Genomic DNA, 7,980 nt, shown 5'->3' on the forward strand with positions numbered 1-7,980 from the left:
GAAATGAGATTTTTATATCACACCCCCTTATTTCCCACTAAATTCCAGGGGTCTTCCAGGAAGAAGGAACAGATAAATTACTCAGATGCAGTGAATGACTTGAAAGAAAGAGTGTATTTTGTACAGAGCAGGACAGCTGCACATATAGACTAATAGTCCGCCCTCCCAGACAGCATGTACTAGATCTGCAAAAGCTCAAGCAAGATCAAGTGTCAGGATGGTGGCCATAAGATGGCGAAAGACCTATTAGCAATAGGTAGGTGCTGGGAGAGGGATGTTGACTTTTCTATATCTTTAAATTTTAATTTTATTTGTTTATTTACTTTATATTCCAAGGGTGCCCCCTCCCTCCTCTCCTCCCACTCTCCTTGCCCCCTTCCTCCAGAAGAAGAGAGGCCCTCCAAATCAACCCTCCCCAGCACATCAATTCACAACAGGACTGAGCTGATCCTCAATCACTAAGGCCAGCCCTATCAGTGGGAAGTGATCCCCAAACTGAGGCAAAAGAGTCCTTGTTAGTAACAGCTGCCTCTGCTTTACATAAGGTTTTCAGTTTCATTAGGTCCCATTTATTGATTGTTCTTCTTAGAGCCTGTGCTGTTGGATTTCTGTTTAGGAAGTTGTCTCCTGTACCAATGAGTTCTAGGTTCTTCGCCACTTTTTCTTCTAACAAGTTTAGTGTGTCTGGTTTTATGTTGAAATCTTTGATCCACTTGGACATTACTTTTGTGCAGGTTGAAAAATTTGGATCTATTTGCATTTTTCTACATGTGGATATCCAGTTAGACCAGCACCATTTGTCAAAGATGCTATATTTTTTCTAGCTCATGGTTTTGGTTTCTTTGTCAAAAATCAATATGCATAGGTGTGTGGGTTTATTTATCTGTAAACTCTGTAAAGGAAAGGACACTGTTAACAGATCAAACATAAAGCCTACAGACTTGAAAAAGATCTTTAACAACCCTACATCCGACAGAGGGCTAATATCCAAAATACAGAGCTAAGCAGAGAATTCTCAACAGAGGAATATTGAATGGCAGAGAAACACTTAAAGGAAAAGAATTCCTCCCCTATCAGTGGACTTGGGGAGGGGCATGCATGCAGAGGGTAGAGGAAGGGAGGGATTGGGACATCAGGAGGGAGAGAACCACAGGGGGGATACAAAGTGAATAAAGTGTAATTAATAAAAAAAACATGAATGGGTGTTGGATTTTGTCAAATGCTTTTTCAGCATCTAGGGAGATTATCTTGTGGTTTTTTTTTCTTTCAGTTTGTTAATATGGTGGTATTGAGGCAAATGCTGAGACTCATAGCCAAACTTTGGGCAGAGCGCAGCAGGGAATCTTATGGAAGAAAGGGGAGATAGAAACATAGAGGGAACAGGAGATCCACAAGGAGACCAACAGAACCCAAAACAAACAAACAAACAAACAAAAAAACAAAAAATTGGGCCCAGAGGGGCCTGCAGAGACAGATAAATCACCAAAGACCATGCATGGAGACGTCCTGGTCACTTGACCTAGATGTAGCCCATGGGCAGCTCAGTCTTCATGTGGGTTCCTAGTAAGGGGATCAGGGGCAGTCTCTGGCATGAACTTGATTGCCTGCTATTTGATCATCTCCCCCCTGGTGTCATAGCCTTACTAGCCTAGAGAAAGAGAATCCAGACAGTCCTGATGAGACCTGATAGGCTAGGGTAAGATAGTAGGGGAGAAGGACTTCCCTATCAGTGTATCTGGGGAGGGACATGGGGGAGAAGAGGAAAGGAGGGTGGGACTAGGAGGCGAGGAGGGAAGGGCCTAGAGCTGAGGTACATAGTGAAGAAATTGTAATAAACTATAATAATAATAATAATAATAATAATAATAATAATAATAAACATTCCCCTTCTCTATTCCCCATGCAACACACAGGAAGAAAAAGCTGCAAATGGGCCACATATGTGCAGGCAGCCAATGTCCAAACTATGCATTCTCCTTAATTGAAGTCTCAGTCTTTGTAAGCTCCTATGGGTCTGGGTTAGTTGTCTCTGTTAGTGTTTTTGTGGGTTTCCTGTCCCTTCCAGGTTATACAAGTTTGTTCTCCCACCAGCAATGGAAGAGCATTCCCCTTTTTGTACATCCTTGCCAGCATGTGTTGTCACTTGAGTTTTTGATCTCAACCATTCTGATTGTTGAAACAGGAAATCTTAGAGTTGTTTTGATTTTCTTTTCTCTTATGACTAAGGACATTGAACGTTTCTTCCTCTGTTTCTTACCCATTCTAGATCCCACTGTTGTGAATTCTTGGTTTAGCTCTGTACCCCATTTCTAATTAGATTATTTGATTTGCTGGCATTTAATTTCTTAAGTTATTTGTATTTTGTTGATATTAACCCTCTCTCAGATGTCGGCTTGATGAAGATTTTTTCCTTCATCATTATTATTTTTTTTTGTAACCTGTTGTAACCCCCTCCATCTTCTCTTCCTTGTCACACCCTCAGTCCCTCTCCTTCCTCTATCCCTCTACCCTAGTCTACTAATAGGGAAAGTATTCCTCTCCTACTGTCTGACACTAGCACATCAGGTCCCATTAGGACTACCTGGATCCCATTTCTTTGTGGGCTGGAGAAGTGATCAAGGAGCAGGCAACTAAGTTTATGTCAGAGATTATCTCTTCTTTCCTTACTAGGGAACTCACATGGAGACTGACCTGTCTAATGGCTACTTCTGCATAGGGGGTCAAGGTCTTCTCTATGCCTGGTCTTTGGACCATATTTGCATAGTAGAGAATACATTCAAGATCTGTGGCAGCAAAAACCATTCTTGATTGGTTGAAACAACACACACACACAAAAGGGCATAGAGTTTGCAGGTACAAAATAGGGGTTGGATCTTAGAAAGTTGGGGGAGTGACTATTTCAAAACACATATAGAATTTTAAAAAGAAGAAATGAAATAGAAAGAGAAAATTTATATTTATGAATTTCAAATGATTTAATGTAACTGTCTTTAAAAAATTGTTTAAACATATTCAGAGAATATATAGAGTTGATTTCCAGGTTGATTTACTTAATTTAGTAACTTATTTTTGAAATTTTAATGTAGTATGCTTATCTTCTTTTTGGCCATAATTCCATCAATTTAAGGGATTGATAAAACAATCTTTCAGGACACAAAAAACTAAGTTCAAATACACTATAATTTTGCTTGTCTACAACATAAATCCATTAATTCTTTGACATTTTACTACACAAAATTAAATTTCTAAGGGAAATGCTCTTCAATATGACCCTAAAAATGACATTTTTCTCAATATTTTGAAGTTACTTTATATAAAATAAATATATAGATAGAAATTTATGTAACAACTACAGGAAAATATATTTTTGTAAATATTTTCAATAAAGGACATTGTCAAATAACATAGTAATTATTATTAAAACTTTACAAATTTAAAACATTTCATACATAGAACATGCAAAAACTTGCAAGATAAAGCTTTCAATTGTTTTAGATACATACTCTATTTTAAAACATATGAAAATCTATCATATATATCTGTCTATGTATGTATCTATCTGTCCCTATCTAATCTATCTCTATCTATGTATCTCTGTATCTGTCTGTCTATCTATATAGCAAATATGCATACATTCAAACCATTTTCCTCTGTTAAAAGTAAGTGCCCTTTATCAATAGAAAGGCCTAAGAAGTGAGCCATATATAGCAAAATAGGAATCTTATACTCTTTCTATCATTTCTTTTTTGAAAACTTTTATTGGCTCATTGTAAATGTCACATTGTTACCGCAGTGCTACTCATCTTATCTTCCCCTCATTCCTGCCCTCCACTCTTACAACCGTCCCCCAAAAGAAAAATAAATCTTGTTGTGGAAGATGAAGCGTGTCACGGTATACCCTTTTGTCTACACTTTGCTGCTTGTAGATGTTCATTGCTATGACTCATTGGTCAGGTATGAGGACTCTGGGTTCTGCTACCCTAGTAGTACAGAAATGTCACTGGTAATCCTCTCAGATATTCTGCTCTTACACTGTGTCTTAGAGATCCTGTAGTTTTGGATCTGTAGAAGCAGACCCTTCATGCACTCCAGCAGTTCATCTATGGGTTAGATGTTGGGGTGGACTAATTCAAAGCCCTGGATATGGGCCTAAGAGGTATCTGAGCTGGTCACACTGCTGGCGTTTCTACTCTCATCTTCTCAGTTCTGGCTCAGCAGCAATCTCTGCAAACAGGACCTTCTCTACCCTGGAGCACAGGGGAGGTACAGGGCAGACTCTTCCAAGTCTTGCGGCTGGTGAGGTATGTGGCCAGTTCTCCCATTCTCATGACCCAGAGGCCATCTTTTCTGATTGCTCTAAATATCAAGGGATGAGAGAGGGGAGGAGGGTATCTCTCTAGCCTGTACCACAGAACAGCAGACAGGAGGAAGGAACAGCTCTTCTGTACTTGGGCCAAAGTTACCAGCTCACCTGCAACTCCACATTCAGGGCCAACTCTACTATGCTGGCCCCTGGCAAGGTTCAGGGTCAAGTCTCCCAAGTGCTGCAGCAGGTGAGGGAGAGGGACAGCTCTCCTGCACTCATAACCTCAGCACCATCTCTCCTATCTGCCGTGGGTGGTATAAGGTAAGGGTAAGGGAGAAAATATCTCCCTTGCCCAAGCTGCTGCCTGGTAGACAACTGTTGGTTCCAGTCTCCCACAGTCTTTGAGGCCTGCTCCCTCACCCACATCAGTGTCAGTACTATTGTGTTGTCCAGGTGAGGCATATCGCCTGCTCTCCTGAGTGCTGCTGCAGATAAGGGAGAGAGCCAGCTCTTCTAGTCTATGGATTGCTACCTGTTCTGAGAGTCGATCTATGCCAGCATGGCAGCAGACTGGTAGTCATCTCTGGTTATTTCCCTGTCTGTGTCTCTTGGCTATGGTCGGTGGTTGTATCAAGCTTGTTCTTTTAGGGAATGTTGGCTATTGATCAATCAGATGTTCTTAGGTCAGAACACTGAGCATAGACACAGCCTTTCATCTCCCTGACACCTAGATACACAAAAGCCACACCTCCCACAACAGCAGGTGGACTCATGTAATATCTTTTTCTTTAATTTTATAACTCAACATGAAATAAAAAATAATCTTTAAAATTAGAATTGCATAATCACATATTTATTTGTGTTTCTGGGAATTTCATACATCTATACAATAAAATATGATTATATACACCCTAATTTCCCCCTTCAAATTTTTCCGTGTTCCATAAATACACCCTTTTCTAACTTTATTTCGATTTTGTTGTTTGTTTTTTTTCTTTTTGATAGACCACTAATTACAGATTGTGTTGCCTTATATACGTGGGAATGAGCAAATCTTTCTTGATCATGAGAATCTTATTAGTGGATACATCTTAGACAAGGAAAACAAATCTCCCATTGAGAAATGATAAAGTGACATTAAGACCTCAGTAAAGAATGTGGCCTAGAAATCTTATACTCTACCTATGGCAGAATTTAATCTTTTATAGATCAAGGGAAGAGTGTTAGCTTTTGTGAATTATGCTTATGGAAAGAACACTGTCATGTCCAAGGGAGAGCTTTTCATAACACCTATCCCCATGCTGGAGATGTTATATTCTTTCCCATTCCCTTCTGCTTGGTCAAGGGTGTGTGTGTGTGTGTGTGTGTAGATGGTTATGGATAGAGGTTTCCTCTTTAGGGAAGAACACTCTCTTATTCTCTAGCAAGTTCATAACTTATCAAAATTTAAAATATAATTTTACAAATATTTACTTTTTCTGAAAGATGTTAAATAATGTGCATAATTTAAAATGTAAGATTATATTGTTCTTTAAAATAGGTTGGAATTTTTAACATGAGAACCTCCCCTATCAGTGGACTTGGGGAGTGGCATGCATGCAGAAAGGGGAGGGAGAGTGGGATCTGGAGGGGAGGAGGGAGGGGCTTATGGGGAATACAAAATGAATAAAGTGTAATTAATAAAATAAAATAAAAAAGAAAAAATATTTTTATTAATTGCAGTCTATTCACTTTTATCCCCTTCCAATCCCACACCCTCTCTCCGTCATATCCTCTCATGACCCTCTCCAATTCCACTGATAGGGAAGGTCCTCCTCCCCTTCACTTTGAACCTAACCTATCAGGTCTCATCGGGAGTGGCTACATTGTATTCCTCTGTGGCCTGGCAAGGCTGCTCTGGCCTAGGGGGAGGTGATCAAAAAACCAGCCATTGAGTTCATGTCAGAGACAGTCTTTCTTCCCATAATTAGGCAATCCACTTGGACACTGAGCTACCATGGGCTACATCTGTGCAAGGGATTCTAGGTTATCTCCATGCATGGTTCTAGGTTGGAGTATGAGTCTCAGAAAAAGACCTCTTTGCCCAGACTTTTTGGTTCTGTTGCTCTTCTTGTGGAGATCCCGTCCCTTCCAGGTATTTCTATCTCTCCCTCCTTTTTAAAAGATACCCTGTAATCTGCCCAAAGTTTGATTATGGGTTTCAGCATCAGCTTTTACAACCTGCTGGGTAGAGTCTTTCAGAGGCCCTCTGTGTTGGGATCCTGTCCTATTCCCTGTTTTCTCCCTCTTCTGATATCCATCCCGACTGCCCTTTTTGAATAATGATTGATCAACTTAACTAGGGTGTTCCTTGCTTAGCTTCTTTAGGTGTACAGATTTTAGAATAAATATATTATAAGTCTAGTATCCACTTATAAGTGAATATAAACCATGTGTGTCTTTCTGCTCCTGGGATACCTCACTCAGGATGTTCTTCTCTAGTTCCCACCATTTGCCTGCCAATTTCATGATTTCCTTGTTTTTAATTGCTGAGAAATATTCTGTTGTGTAAATGTACCACAATTTCTGTATCCACTCCTCAGCTTTGGGACATTTTGGTTGCTTTCAGTTCCTGGATATTACAAATAAATCTGCTATTAACGTGCTGAGTAAATGCCTTTGTTGTATACTTTGGATATATTTTGGATATATGCCTAGGAGTGGTCTGAGAAAGCACCAGATTGATTTCCAAAGTGGTTCTACAAGTTTACATTTCCACCAGCAATAGAGGAGGGTTCCTCTTTTTCCACATCCTCATGAACATGTATTTTCACTTGAAATTTTTATCTTAACCATTCTAATGGGTGTAAGTTTAAATCTCAGTTTTTATTTGCATTTGATTCGCATTTCTCTGATGGATTTAACTTGGAAGTATTTTATTGAGTATTTTTGCATCCATGTTCATAAGAGAGAAGTTTTCTTTTTGTGTTGGGTCTTTGTGTGGTTTAGATATCAAGGCGACTATGGCTTCATATAATGAGTTTGGTAATGTTCTTTCTGTTTCTATTTTGTGGAATAGTTTGAAGAAAATTGACATTAGCTCTTCTTTGAAGGTCTGGTAGAATTCTGTAATGTAAATATCTGGCCCTGGGCTTTTTTTGGAGGGGAGACTTTTGATGACTGCTTCTGTTTGCTTGGGGAATATAGGATTATTTATTATATTTACCTGATTTTGGTTCAGGTTTGATAAATTTGATAGATTTCTGTAAATGAAATCTATCAAGAAAATTGTCCATTTTTTAATTTAGATTTTCAAATTTTGTGGCATATAGTCTTTTGAAGTTAGACGTAATGATTCTTTGAGTTTCCTCAGTGTATGCCATTATGTCCCCCTTTTCATTTCTGATTTTGCTGATTTGGATACTTTCTTTCTGACTTTTACATAGTTTGGCTAAGACTTTGTCTATATTGTTGATTTTCTAAAAGAACCAGCTGTTCATCTTATTGATTGTTTGTTTTCTTTGTTTCTAATTCATTGATTTCGGCTCTGAGTTCTGTTATTTCCAATTGTCTACTCCTCTTGAGTGTGTCAGCTTCTCCCCCGCCCCAGAGATTTTAGGTGTGCCCTTTATTTGCTTGTAAGAGATGTCTTCAACTTCTTTCTGGAGGTACTTAGTGCTATGAACTTTCTTCTT

The 7,980-nt window shown here is 39.1% G+C and overlaps 1 pseudogene; it reads right to left on the reverse strand.

Annotated features, from left to right (window-relative positions):
• Positions 1-4,956: 4,956 nt before the first annotated feature.
• Positions 4,957-5,053, reverse strand: LOC132656719 (small nucleolar RNA SNORA17; annotated as a pseudogene).
• Positions 5,054-7,980: the final 2,927 nt, after the last annotated feature.

The sequence above is a fragment of the Meriones unguiculatus genome, chromosome 9 (genome assembly GCF_030254825.1).
Source record: "Meriones unguiculatus strain TT.TT164.6M chromosome 9, Bangor_MerUng_6.1, whole genome shotgun sequence".
In the NCBI taxonomy this organism is placed as follows: domain Eukaryota; kingdom Metazoa; phylum Chordata; class Mammalia; order Rodentia; family Muridae; genus Meriones; species Meriones unguiculatus.